This window comes from Bufo gargarizans, chromosome 6 (assembly GCF_014858855.1).
Source record: "Bufo gargarizans isolate SCDJY-AF-19 chromosome 6, ASM1485885v1, whole genome shotgun sequence".
NCBI lineage: Eukaryota > Metazoa > Chordata > Amphibia > Anura > Bufonidae > Bufo > Bufo gargarizans.
The window spans coordinates 33,796,128-33,810,249 of NC_058085.1; positions in this window are offsets into that span (position 1 = coordinate 33,796,128).

Here is a 14,122-nt window from a genome sequence, read left to right on the forward strand (position 1 = left end):
TCTTGGTAGCCATCACTTCAGCACGCAGAATTGGTAAACTTCAGGCCTTATCCATGAAGGAACCTTTTTTAAGAGTCTGCCCGGATCGAATAATTCTACAGCTAGACCCAGGGTTCCTCCCTAAGGTCGTATCTACTTTCCATAGAGAACAAGAAATATTTTACTTTCTTTTTACGCCTCTCCTAGAGATCCGGAAGAGGAGAAATTCCATTGCCTGGACGTCCGTCGGGCAGTCCTTGAATATCTTCGCCGAACAGAACCTGATAGAAAGGACTCAAACCTCTTTGTACAATTCGGTAAAGCAGGAAGAGGGAAGAAAGTGACTAAGAGGACTCTGACACAGTGGATCAAGTCAACAATTGTGGAAGCATATCGTCTTCAGAATAGTCCCTGTCCTATCTCTATCAGGGCACATTCCTCTAGAGCAGTCGCAGCTTCCTGGGCGGAGAAAGTGAACGCCTCTATAGATCCGATTTGTCAGGCAGCCACCTGGACAAGTTATAACACCTTTTGTAAACATTACAGGTTGAACCTGGCGTCCAGTCGTCAGCTTTCCTTTGGACGAAAGGTTCTACAGGCTGTGGTCCCTCCCTGATGGTTAAGTTGGTAACTCTCCCATGTGCTGTCATGGGGGACGTCCTGGAAATCGGTAGTTAGTCTTACCGGTAACGTTCTTTCCAGGAGTTCAACATGACAGCACTCCTACTTCCCTCCCTAATATGTGATTCAGTGTGATGTTAACATTGCTTATCTTATTAGTAATAAAATTGAGTTGCATCCATCCGGTGTAGTAATTTAGAAGACACTGGAGATCGGAAGGAAGGGGGGCTTTTAACCTGTCTCACTTCCTGTCCCTACAGAGATTGGATTGGACATCCTCCCATGTGCTGTCATGTTGGACTCCTGGAAAGAACGTTACCGGTAAGACTAACTACCGATTTCAAGGCCATGCTGCAGGAACGTGTCAAAAATCATTACACTGCACGATATTTGGGACAATTACTGGGAGCAAGTCTTCATAGGAGCGCACATTCCTGATATCTGGCTGGTATAATCGTGCTGCTGATCAGCTGATAAACAAGCGATCACTCGTTAGTCGGCTGATTTGCATGTTTTATCAGGATGAAAGATGTACAATTATCGTCAGCACATCTCACCGTGTAATCAGGAATGGGCTGCCAATAATCAACACAACTGAATGAGGGAGCAGTGACTGTGGTAGCGATCATTCCTCCCCATTCACTTTGCATCGGCCTGTGTAATAGGCTGATGCAAACAAGTGCTAATTAACTAATTTTGCGGCCCCTTAAAATAGAGCAATGTGACAATGCGGCCCCCAGACCAAAAAAGGTTATGCACCCCTGCACTAGACCAATATACAGTTTAAAGGCTATATACACCTTTGGTGGCAGTAGTTTTTCTTTTATTGCTTTGTACTCATTTTGAGCTAAAAAGTCATGTATTCAATTGGTCTTTATTAAAAATGATGAGCCGTTTTCCCTGCACAGCTTTGAGTTTATCTACAAGCAGGATCTGGACTTTCTCTCTGCTCCGTCAGGCAGAGAGCTGTCAGCTCCTTATCTCTGATCTCTGACCTTATAAACACTTATTATAGCTCCGTTCTTATCTTATTGATAAGAATGTGGCTTAAATAAGTATTTATGACCTTTTAGTAACTTAGAGATAAGTGAAAGTACCATTCACACAGCTAGAAAACCAGTTAACCCTTTGTGACAGAACGGCTCAATATTTTTAATAAATACCAATTGAAAAAATGATTTTTAGCATAAAATGAGTGAAATGCAATCATAAACAAAATTTTCTACGAAGGTGTACATAGCCTTTAAAAATTGTTCCTGCTAAAGGAATCCAATATTGACCCGCAATCACAGCAAGAGCTGTGGGAGAATATGGTTCCTCAGGGGGGCATTTCATAAAAATCATGTACAAAGTAACCCAACAGATATATAAGAGTAAGGGCTGTGTTGTGGTAAGCAGCCCCAGCTCAAAAATAATCCATTCGCTCTGTCTCTGTCGTCCTGGATCGCCCAGGCTCGCTCTGTCTCTGTCGTCCTGGATCGCCCAGGCTCACTCTGTCTCTGTCGTCCTGGATCGCCCAGGCTCGCTCTGTCTCTGTCGTCCTGGATCGCCCAGGCTCACTCTGTCTCTGTCGTCCTGGATCGCCCAGGCTCGCTCTGTCCCTGTCATCCTTGTTCGTCCATTTACGTCCCCTCTAGGCCTTCCTGAGCACGTTGGGTCCACCTAGACAGATGCTTTCTCTAGTTTTTCTTCTGTCTCCAGGGCCAGTTTCCTGCCTGCTTCGCACAGGCATCCTTTCTGGCCGGTGTCCACCTGGATCGCCCAGGTCCTCCCTCTGGCTGTCTTTTCCTAAATTCACCCCATGTCGCTCAGGTCACCTTTCCGTCACGGCACGTACACGTCCAGGATTGTCACTCGACTCACCAAGGTCCTTCAGCTGGCCACCAGATGCGTTTCAGTTCTTCTTGGTCACCAATTCACCTGCCCCCGCCCTCGGCACATTCCGGCCCTTTTTTCCAGCACTCTGTTGTTCGGCTCGGGTCCTCCCTCTCGTTCATTTTCCTCTCTCTTTCTTGCTCCCCGGCCACGGCCCTCCTTTTTCTCCTCTTCCTTCTCTCCCCGGCTCTCCTAAAGCGGTGTTTATTCGTGGCTATCTATTTCTTGTGTTCACAGGTACTTTTACCCGTACTGTCTCCAGTACCCTACTGTAGCAAGTTCCAGTTCTGCGCGATTTGGGTAGGATCACGTTTCCTTCACGCCTCTCTCCTCATCTTTTTTTTTTTTTGTGGCTTTTTCTTTAACAGGTTTAAGATGTCCCAACTATCTGATATCGAGGACACCTTCTCGGGTCCTGGCTCATCGGTTTCAGGGCACGCTGGTAGCCCATCACTCAGGCGTTGGACTGTCCCCAAACTTGTCGCGGAATTGAATAAGAGGGGCATTCCCCATCCAGATTCAGCTCGGAAGGCGGAGCTCTACCGGCTTCTAAGGACAGAGTCGGGGAGCGGCAATTCCGTCCTCCCTCTCAGCCAGCCAGCTGTCACTGAACCAGCTGCAGGCCACCATCAGCGGCCTCGTCGGTTCTTTGGCGGACGTCCAATCCAGGGTGACCGAACTAGAGTCACGTGGCCCAGAGGATCCCACGGCCGCAGTCACGGCGATCGTTCCCTCGACCTCCCAAGAACCAGCGTTGGGTACGCTCAACGCTAGTCCAGTTGTGGCCCCAGCCCACTTCGTCCCTGAGGCTATCAAGAAGGACATTTTAGCTGGGAAGGACGTCAACTTGGCGTCCATCCTGATAGCTTCCCAAGATGTGGCCGAAAACAGAGTAATTAATTGTGGGGAGGTTACGGTACTACTCAGGGCCAAGGATGCCCATCTGAATAGAAAACGTTCTATTCCAGAGTTCGTCTTGGCTTTTAGCCTTTTCCGCGACGTAGTCTGCTCAGCCCAGCCACTCAGGCGGGAGGAACTAGACACGTATCTTTACCGTCTGACGGATCTGGGATACAAGTATGGCGGCTCTAATTTCTACGATTACCATCATTCCTTCTCCGCCAAAGCTGCGGCAGCCCTAGTCTAATTTCAGTTTGTTACCAACTGGGCGAACTTGGACATGGAGCTCTTTTTCCGGCACTTCGCCAGGCTGAGAGCTCCCACTTGAACGACATGCCAGTCTATCTCGCACACGGCGGACTGGTGCCCTTTGTTGGCCACCCCGGGTCTTGACCGGGCCCTCCCGGGTTCTTCTGGAAAAAGAAGCCAGCCGACCGTGGACAAGTTGGGCAGGCCTATTGTGTTCCTTGGGCAGAGCCAGGTGTGTAACACTTTTAATGCAGGAGGGTGCGGTTTTGGTAGCTGTAGAGCCTTGCACATTTGCTCCCTGTGCTTTAGGGCTCACCCCCGTTCTTCCTGCCCTAAAAAATCTTCAAAACCATGACTAGCCGACATTAACATTGAGTTGTTGGCTGTCCTCTTGCAGGATCACCCAGATCAGCAATTGGTCCAGTTCCTCCTTTCAGGATTCAGGAGAGGTTTTCACACTGGGTTGATCGCCCTCCCTCTGGAGTCCTGGGAGGGGAAAAACCTGCAGTCGGCCCTGCACGAATCAGGCGCAGTCGACAGTCTGTTGTTGGCAGAGGTCCATAAAGGGTTCCTCCTGGGCCCATTCGACTCAATCCCATTTGGTGTCTGGAGGATTAGCCCGATTGGGTTAGTCTCTAAGCAGTCATCTAATAAAAAAAGGTTAATTTACGATCTGTCTGCGCCCCATATGTCCTCCACACCTAGCTTGAATTCCCTGATTCCGTCAGAGGAGTTCGCCATGTCTTATTCCACCATAGGGGAAGCAATCAAATTCATCTTGCAGTCAGGGAGAGGGGCCCTACTTGCCAAAGCCGACATAGCAGACTCTTTTAAGCTGCTTCCCATTGCACCTCAACTCTGGGGATTTTATGGCATCAAGTGGGACCATAAGTATTAATTTGCCAATAGACTCACCTTTGGCTCCAAGAGCAGCCCTTGGTTATTCGACCAGTTTGCGGGTGCCCTGCACTGGATCTTGGGTCACCACGGGGGTTTGGAGATGGTCATTCACTACCTCGACGACTACTTGATCATCCAAAACCCCCGGGGTGATTCCTCCGGGCTGGATGTCCTGCTCCAGCTGTTTTCCAGTCTCCAGGTCCCAGTCGCCACCTCCAAGACTGAGGGCCCTAGCACAAGGGTCACGTTCCTGGGTATCGTGTTAGATTCCGTCCGCATGGAAGCAAGTCTGCCGGAGGCGAAATTATCAAAGATCAGGTCTGCAGTCTCCGCCGCGGTGTCCTCCCGGGTTCTTACCAAGCTGGAGTTCTCCTGGGTTCTCTTAATTTCGCCTCCCGGATCATGCCCCAGGGGAGATCCTTCGTGTCTAGGCTCCTCACTCTTCTCCCCTCGGCCCAGGACCCGGATTCCGTCGTCCATCTTGACAACCAAGCTGTTGCGGATCTCCTCATGTGGCACTCCTTCCTGACTTCCTGGAACGGCATATCCCTTTTCGTGCCTGCCTTGGATGCCTTTTCCCCGAGGATCCAGTCTGATGACGCCGCCTCCCGCGGGTTTGCGGCCATTTTTCATCCGCACTGGCTGGTTGGCAATTGGCCGGCGGAATTCTCCCTCGATGGCGAGTCCCTCAAGTCTTTCCCTCTCCTGGAACTATACCCGCTGGTGGCGGCTGCCCAGGTCTGGGGCCCCCTTTGGGCCAACAGACCTGTAGCGTTCATCACGGATAGCCTAGTTCTGGTAGAGGTTCTCTCCAAAGGCAGGGCCAAATCTCCAAGGATCATGTCCCTCCTCCGCAGGTTGATTTGGCTTTCCCTGCGGCACAACTTCCATATATTCCCTTCCCACATCGCGGGGGCTGAGAATGTGGCGGCGGATGCCTTGTCCCGATTTAACTTCACCATCTTCTTCCAGGCAATGCCAGACACAAATCCGGTGGGTACGCCCGTTCCCCCCTTCAGCCTCTTGACCATGGACTAGGACAGCGGGTGGCATCCACGAAGAAGTTGGTCCAAGGATCTTTAGCTAAGAACACCGCCAGGAACTATCTTACGGGACACAGGGCGTTCCGGCGCTTCATGCTCAGCCACCCGCAGAACGGCCAGGACAATGTGACCTTTCTCATGGCATTCATCGCCCACTGCCATCTCCACTTGCTCCTCTCTCATAACACCATCAAGGGGGTCCAGCATTACAGACTTCTCGACGATCCCTCCTGCCAATCAATCTTGGCCAACCAGGTTTTGAAGGCAACCCTCAGGGGCATACAAAGAAGCAGTGCGAGGCCGGTGGCACGGAGACAGACAGTTTCTGGGGAGTTATTTCGAGGTCTGTCCCTAGCTCTAGATGGTTCCCCCTTTGGGCACTCAGCAAGCCTCATCATCAAGGCTGCAGCATATCTCGGGTTTTACGGTTTCCTCAGACCGGGGGAATTCACTTCTAGTGCCTTGTCACCCTCCTCAAACACCATCTCGTTTGTCAGGGTGACCAGTTTTCCTTATTTCTCCCTTGTTCCAAGACTAGTCAGGTAGGTCCTCCTGTCGAGATCAGGTTCTTTCCTACGTCGAACAGCTGGTGCCCCGTCAAGGTACTGGGGGTCCTTGCCGAGTTTCTCCTTCCTCTTGCCTCGGAGGATCCGTTACTTCCCTTCCAGGGCGGGCCTCTCACCACGGCTCAGTTCGTGTCCCACGTTCGCACATTAGCGGCAGGGATTAGGGTATAACCCAGATACGATTTCAGGGCATTCTTTCCGCATAGGAGCCGCCTACTCGGCCTCTAAGCACCAGGTTCCTGCGCATGTGTCACAACCAGACAGCTGAGAAGCTCTGACAGAGGCCTTTCAGAACCTCCTCCTTGAGTTTCTGTGTTGTGGTATTCAGTCCCTCCTCTCGTTAGCCTCTCTCAGCTGTCATGTGTTGGACTAATTGCTTCCCTTTAAATTCCTCCCCAGAATGCTTTTCTGGGCGGCTTATATTTCTTCCTGGAGTGTGTGTGCATGCTGACCTTGTTCTCCTGTCTGCTACAAAGCTAAGTGTTGTACCGTTATCTGTTATTTACTGTTTGCTGGATCCCAGGTGACCCTGACTCCCTCCGTATCTTGTGTAGGGAGCCGGTGGTCGTGTCCCCTCACTATTGTAGGGTGCTCAGGGCTTTATAGTCAAGGTTCGTGGATATGCAAACCTCCACCATTAGGATCTTTGCATAGGCTGAGCAACCAGGGAAAGTGCCAGGTCTTCTGCAGGGGTCTCCCTTGGTTCCTTAGCTTTTGGATCCAGCGAGTCATTTATACATGTTGCTTTGCCTTGTTTCCTGTACACCGTCCGTGACATTATAAGCTGCCATAACTGTCTCAGGCATGGATCCGGTTTCACTTTTGGCTGAACGCTTCCAGGGTCTTTCATTGGAGGTAGCTGATCTCCGTAAGACTTTTTCTCAGCTTCAAGTGACCGGTTCAGCTTGCGTTCATGGAGTTTGTTCTGAGCCTAAGATCTCGCTCCCGGATACGTTCTCCGGGGGTAGTGAGAATTTTGTGCGTTTTAGAGAGGCTTTGCGTGCTTATATCTCTGAGAGTCTGAGAAAAGGACACATACGACCCTCGAAGTCACCTGTTGCCGCTGGTTTTTTCTTTGTTAAGAAAAAAGATGGTTCTTTAAGACCTTGTCTGGATTTCAGGGAGCTGAACAATATCACAATTCGTGACCCTTATCCGCTTCCTCTGATCCCGGACCTGTTTAATCAGGTTGTTGGGGCTAAAGTCTTTTCCAAATTAGATCTAAGAGGGGCATACAACCTGGTCAGGGTCAGAGAAGGGGACGAATGGAAGACGGCCTTCAATACCCCTGAGGGCCATTTTGAAAATTTGGTTATGCCTTTTGGTTTGATGAATGCCCCAGCCGTTTTTCAGCATTTTGTGAACAGCATTTTTTATCATTTGATGGGAAAATTTGTATTGGTGTATTTGGATGACATTTTGATTTTTTCTCCCGATTTCAAAACTCATAAGGAACATTTACGTCAGGTCTTGCTCATCCTGCGGGAGAATAAATTATATGCGAAACTGGAAAAATGTGTGTTTGCGGTTCCAGAAATTCAATTTCTGGGGTTTCTTCTCTCCGCTTCTGGTTTTCGCATGGACCCCGAGAAGGTCCACGCTGTGCTTGAGTGGGAGCTTCCTGAGAATCAGAAGGCGCTGATGCGTTTTTTGGGCTTTGCCAATTGTTACAGGAAGTTCATTTTGAATTATTCTTCTATTGTTAAACCACTCACTGATATGACCAGAAAGGGGGTAGATTTTTCTTCTTGGTCAGTAGAGGCGCGTAAGGCTTTTTCTGATATCAAGGAGAGTTTTGCTTCCGCTCCCATCTTGGTGCAACCTGATGTTTCTTTACCCTTCATAGTTGAGGTTGATGCTTCTGAGGTGGGTGTGGGGGCGGTCTTGTCTCAGGGTTCCTCTCTTGCCAATTGGCGACCGTGTGCCTTTTTCTCAAGAAAACTCTCCTCCGCAGAGAGAAATTACGATGTGGGAGATAGGGAATTGTTGGCCATCAAGTTGGCTTTTGAGGAATGGCGCCATTGGCTAGAGGGAGCCAGACACCCTATTACCGTATTTACTGACCATAAAAATCTGGCCTACTTGGAGTCAGCCAAGCGTCTGAACCCGAGACAGGCCAGATGGTCTTTGTTCTTTTCTAGGTTTAATTTTGTTGTCACGTTCCGCCCTGGAGTTAAGAATGTGAAGGCAGATGCCCTGTCACGTTGTTTTCCGGGAGGCGGGAATTTTGAAGACCCAGGTCCCATTTTGGCTGAAGGTGTGGTGGTCTCTGCTCTTTTTCCTGAATTGGAGGCAGAGGTGCAGGCAGCCCAGTCAGAGGCTCCTGATCTTTGTCCTCCTGGGAGGTTGTTTGTGCCTCTCGCTTTAAGACACAAGATTTTTAAAGAACACCACGATACGGTCCTTGCTGGGCACCCGGGGGTAAGAGCCACACTGGATCTCATCGCTCTGAGATTCTGGTGGCCTGCGCTTCGTAAGTCGGTTAAGGGTTTTGTGGCAGCCTGCGAGACTTGCGCTCGTGCCAAAGTCCCTCATTCACGGCCATCAGGTCCTCTCCTTCCCTTACCCATTCCTTCCCGTCCTTGGACACATCTGTCCATGGACTTCATAACGGACCTGCCTCGTTCCTCGGGGAAGACTGTGATTCTGGTGGTGGTGGACCGTTTTAGCAAAATGGTGCATTTCATCCCTTTTCCTGGTTTGCCCAATGCTAAGACGCTGGCGCAGGCATTTATTGATCACATTGTCAAATTGCACGGTATTCCTTCAGACATAGTCTCTGATAGGGGCACGCAGTTTGTTTCCAGATTCTGGAAGGCTTTCTGTTCTCGCTTGGGGGTTCGGTTGTCATTCTCTTCTGCTTTCCACCCGCAGTCGAATGGCCAGACAGAGCGCGTCAATCAGAATCTGGAGACATATCTGCGCTGTTTTGTGGCGGAGAATCAAGAGGATTGGTGTTCTTTTTTGTCCCTTGCTGAGTTTGCTTTAAATAACCGTCGTCAGGAGTCCTCTGATAAGTCACCATTTTTTGGTGCATATGGGTTTCATCCGCAGTTTGGGACTTTCTCGGGAGAGGGGTCTTCTGGTTTACCTGATGAGGACAGATTCTCCTCGTCTTTGTCATCTATTTGGCAAAAGATTCAGGATAATCTAAAGAGCATGAGTGAGAGAAATAAGCGTGTGGCAGATAAGAGACGTGTGCTTGGTCCGGACCTGAATGTTGGTGATCTGGTGTGGTTGTCTACCAAGAATATCAAATTGAAGGTTCCCTCCTGGAAGTTGGGTCCTAGGTTTATTGGGCCTTACAAAATCCTGTCTGTCATCAATCCTGTTGCATACCGTCTTGATCTTCCTCAGACTTGGAAGATCCATAATGTTTTTCATAAGTCCTTATTGAAACCTTATGTTCAACCCATTGTACCCTCGCCTTTGCCTCCTCCTCCGATTATGGTTGATGGGAATCTTGAATTTCAGGTCTCTAGGATTGTGGATTCTCGTCTTGTCCGCGGTTCTCTTCAGTACCTTGTTCATTGGGAGGGGTATGGTCCTGAGGAGAGGATGTGGGTCCCAGTGACGGACATTAAGGCCTCTCGTCTCATCAGGGCTTTCCATAGGTCCCATCCTGAGAAGCTGGGTTCTGAGTGTCCGGAGTCCACTCGTAGAGGGAGGGGTACTGTCACAACCAGACAGCTGAGAAGCTCTGACAGAGGCCTTTCAGAACCTCCTCCTTGAGTTTCTGTGTTGTGGTATTCAGTCCCTCCTCTCGTTAGCCTCTCTCAGCTGTCATGTGTTGGACTAATTGCTTCCCTTTAAATTCCTCCTCAGAATCCTTTTTGGGCGGCTTATATTTCTTCCTGGAGTGTGTGTGCATGCTGACCTTGTTCTCCTGTCTGCTACAAAGCTAAGTGTTGTACCGTTATCTGTTATTTACTGTTTGCTGGATCCCAGGTGACCCTGACTCCCTCCGTATCTTGTGTAGGGAGCCGGTGGTCGTGTCCCCTCACTATTGTAGGGTGCTCAGGGCTTTATAGTCAAGGTTCGTGGATATGCAAACCTCCACCATTAGGATCTTTGCATAGGCTGAGCAACCAGGGAAAGTGGCAGGTCTTCTGCAGGGGTCTCCCTTGGTTCCTTAGCTTTTGGATCCAGCGAGTCATTTATACATGTTGCTTTGCCTTGTTTCCTGTACACCGTCCGTGACAGCATGTTATCCGCAAGATGGGGCGCTGGCAATCCTCGTGCTTTTCAAAATATATACCCAACCCGCAGGTCGAGATTTCCAGGGCTTTTGGTTCATTGGCTTTGTAATTTGTCCCGTTCATTCAATAAATATTTCTCACCTAACAGCGTTGGTAGTCTTCTTGCCCACATATTCAGGCCTACCCCGCACTGGCTCCGGGCACAGTTCAGCCAGATAGATCTTGGAGGGTGGTAGGCGTCCCTCCCAACTCTACGCCCATGTACACCTCAGCCCCTACCACAAGTATTAAGGCTGGTTACAGCCTGCATTTGTGGGCGGGGCTGCCGGGTATATCTTCGCACAGCGACCTCACCCTGAGGACGGTCGCTTCATGCCCCACCCTCCCGACCCTTCTTGAATCCTTTCCACTCTCTTGGGTGGCCCACATATTCAGGCCTACCCTGCACTGGCTCCGGGCACAGTTCAGCCAGATAGATCTTGGAGGGTGGTAGGCGTCCCTCCCAACTCTACGCCCATGTACACCTCAGCCCCTACCACAAGTTACTTTGTACATTCGAGTACTATGGGTATGAAAAGGACCGATGTAGAGTTCCAGCAGGACAATGACCCGAAGCATATGTCAAGATTGGCACGAAATGCTCGATTGGCCCCCACAGTCCCCAGACCTGAACCTAATCGAACACGTGTGTAGAGTTGACGGAAAACCTGTATTCATACCCAAGTGAGTCGACCAGTATGAACCAACATTGGGAACGTGTAGAAGATACCAGGGAACTGATTTTGGTCGAGTCATGCTTGAATCTGATCGAGAGCATGTCCAGAAGGATTGATGCAGTGTTGAAAGCCAAAGGTGGATTTACAAAATACTAACAAAATAATGAAAATTACAATTTTGAATTTTAGGAGCAAAACAGCAAAAATTTAGTTACATGACAAAAATCTGCATTACTAATCATATGCTAAATAGTTTATGTATTTTATGTATGAGATAATGACGGTAGTCTCACTAATCCATGGAACACTGCTTTGTAACACCCCCTGTGCTCTGCATACTTACCCCTCTCCTTGATTGACAGGGCTAGACATCACCATGGTGAGGGCAGAGCTGTGTCCTACAATGTACATATTATATACACTGCTTACTGTAGCCTTACCACATTACCACATATTAAGCTAATATACATGTTACTGGTTTATTAACAGACACAACATATGATTATAAAGACACCAGTAATATTTATTAGCTTTCTAACCATTCTAAAACATTCTTCTCTATGTGTTAATGCTATAGCTTAATGTTAAGTTTGAATCCTGAGATAGACTATCAGAATTTTTTATACAGATTCGTTTTCTCCCTCATTTAACCCATAATAAAAGTCTATATTGTTATATTAACAATGTTTTATGCTTAGAAAGCTAATATGTATGTCACAGGGCGCCGGCTTTGTGCTCCTTCCTTTCGGTGCCCCCGATGCCCTGTGATAACTTTGGAGCAAGGACGTGCAAGGGGGGGGGGGGGGTAGAGAAGATCCGACCGCGCATGCATCCTTAGCGTGGTCGGCATCCTCCGCTCCCCTAGTTTCGGCGATAAGTCTGAGCGCCGAACTGGGCACTCGGCGCTCAGCAGTTTGCAGGGGGATGAGTCATGTGACGCTGGCCACGTCACATGGCTCCTTGTCTCCCCTATTTAACAGGCAGTCTACTGGCCACAGGTTGCCTGTGATTAAGGTCCTATGCCTCGTGTATTTTCTATTTGACATTTGACTTGGTATTAGTATAGTATAGTAGCTGCCTCTGCCTGTCCCCGGTACCGCCTTGACCTCCTGGTTTTTATCTTTGCTAGTTCGATCTGTCTGTGTTTGTCTGTCTTGTTTGTCTCTTCGCACTTACTCAGGTTAGGGATCGCCGCCCAGTAGCGCTCCGTTTCCTAGAACGGGTAAGTGCAAGCAGGCAGGGACAGGGGCGTGGGTGGAGTCAGTTTGCACCTTCCCCATTCCCCTTCTCGTGACAATGTATTGCTGGTTTCTTTATGATCATATATTGCAGCAGTGAATAAACTAAGCATAAAAACACTATTATCAATATAGTAAGGCCTTTTCTTATTATATATATTTATTATAGTGTATCCTTTTATATAATTAAAATGAGAGAGAAAACAATAGGAAAAAAACATATGGAAGTTTCTACTAGGACTTGAACTTCCATGAATGCAAGGCTGCCCACTAATCACTAAACTACAGCCTTATCACATAGAGAAATATGGTTTTTCTATGGTTACAAGCCCTGTTATGTGAGTCCAGGGCCGGCCTTTGGGGTGTGCGGGCTGTGCGGCCGCACAGGGCGCCATAGCAACAGGGGCGCTGGGCGGCTGACACAGCCCGCCGAACTCTAAGTGAAGTCAGTCTACTTCATGTGCCCCAACTAAAATGCGCCCCCCCCCCCAAGTATGCCGCCGCCGCCGTGCACAGGGAGATGAGCGCTTCCATTGCGCTCATCTCCTTAGTAATCTGCCTGTGCCAGCGGCAGTGCAGGGGAGGGAGAGGCGTGTCCCTTCCCCTTGCTCTGATAGGCTGCAGGCACTAGGCCGGCAGCCTATCAGAGTCCGGCGCAGGCGGCGCGATGACGTCATCGCGCCGCCTGAGCCATACAGCGTGGGACACAGGCCAGAAGAGGCTTGCATCGCATCGCTGACACTGAGGTTTGAGGTAAGTATAAGTGTTTTTTTGTTTTTTTTACAATAGTGATACGGGGGGGGGGGGGGACTTACTTAATAATGGCACATGATGGGGGGGGGGACGACTTACTTAATAATGGCACATGATGGGGGGAACAACTTAATAATGGCACATGATGGGGGGGACTTACTTAATAATGGCACATGATGGGGAGGGACGACTTACTTAATAATGGCACATGATGGGGGGGAACGAGTCTTACTTAATAATGGCACATGATGGGGGGGGGACTTACTTAATAATGGCACATGATGGGGGGGACTTACTAAATAATGGCACATGATGGGGGGACTTACTTAATAATGGCACATGATGGGGGGGACTTACTTAATAATGGCACATGATGGGGGACTTACTTAATAATGGCACATGATGGGGGGACTTACTTAATAATGGCACATGATGGGGGGACTTACTTAATAATGGCACATGATGGGGGGGACTTACTTAATAATGGCACATGATGGGGGGGGACTTACTTAATAATGGCACATGATGGGGGGGACTTACTTAATAATGGCACATGATGGGGGGGGACTTACTTAATAATGGCACATGATGGGGGGGACTTACTTAATAATGGCACATGATGGGGGGGAACTTACTTAATAATGGCACATGATGGGGGGCCTTAATACTGGCACATGATGGGGGGCCTGAGCCATACAGCGTGGGACACAGGCCAGAAGAGGCTTGCATCGCATCGCTGACACTGAGGTTTGAGGTAAGTATAAGTGTTTTTTTGTTTTTTTTTACAATAGTGATACGGGGGGGGGGGACTTACTTAATAATGGCACATGATGGGGGGGACGACGACTTACTTAATAATGGCACATGATGGGGGGAACAACTTACTTAATAATGGCACATGATGGGGGGGACTTACTTAATAATGGCACATGATGGGGAGGGACGACTTACTTAATAATGGCACATGATGGGGGGGACTTACTTAATAATGGCACATGATGGGGGGGGGAACGAGTCTTACTTAATAATGGCACATGATGGGGGGGGGGGACTTACTTAATAATGGCACATGATGGGGGGACT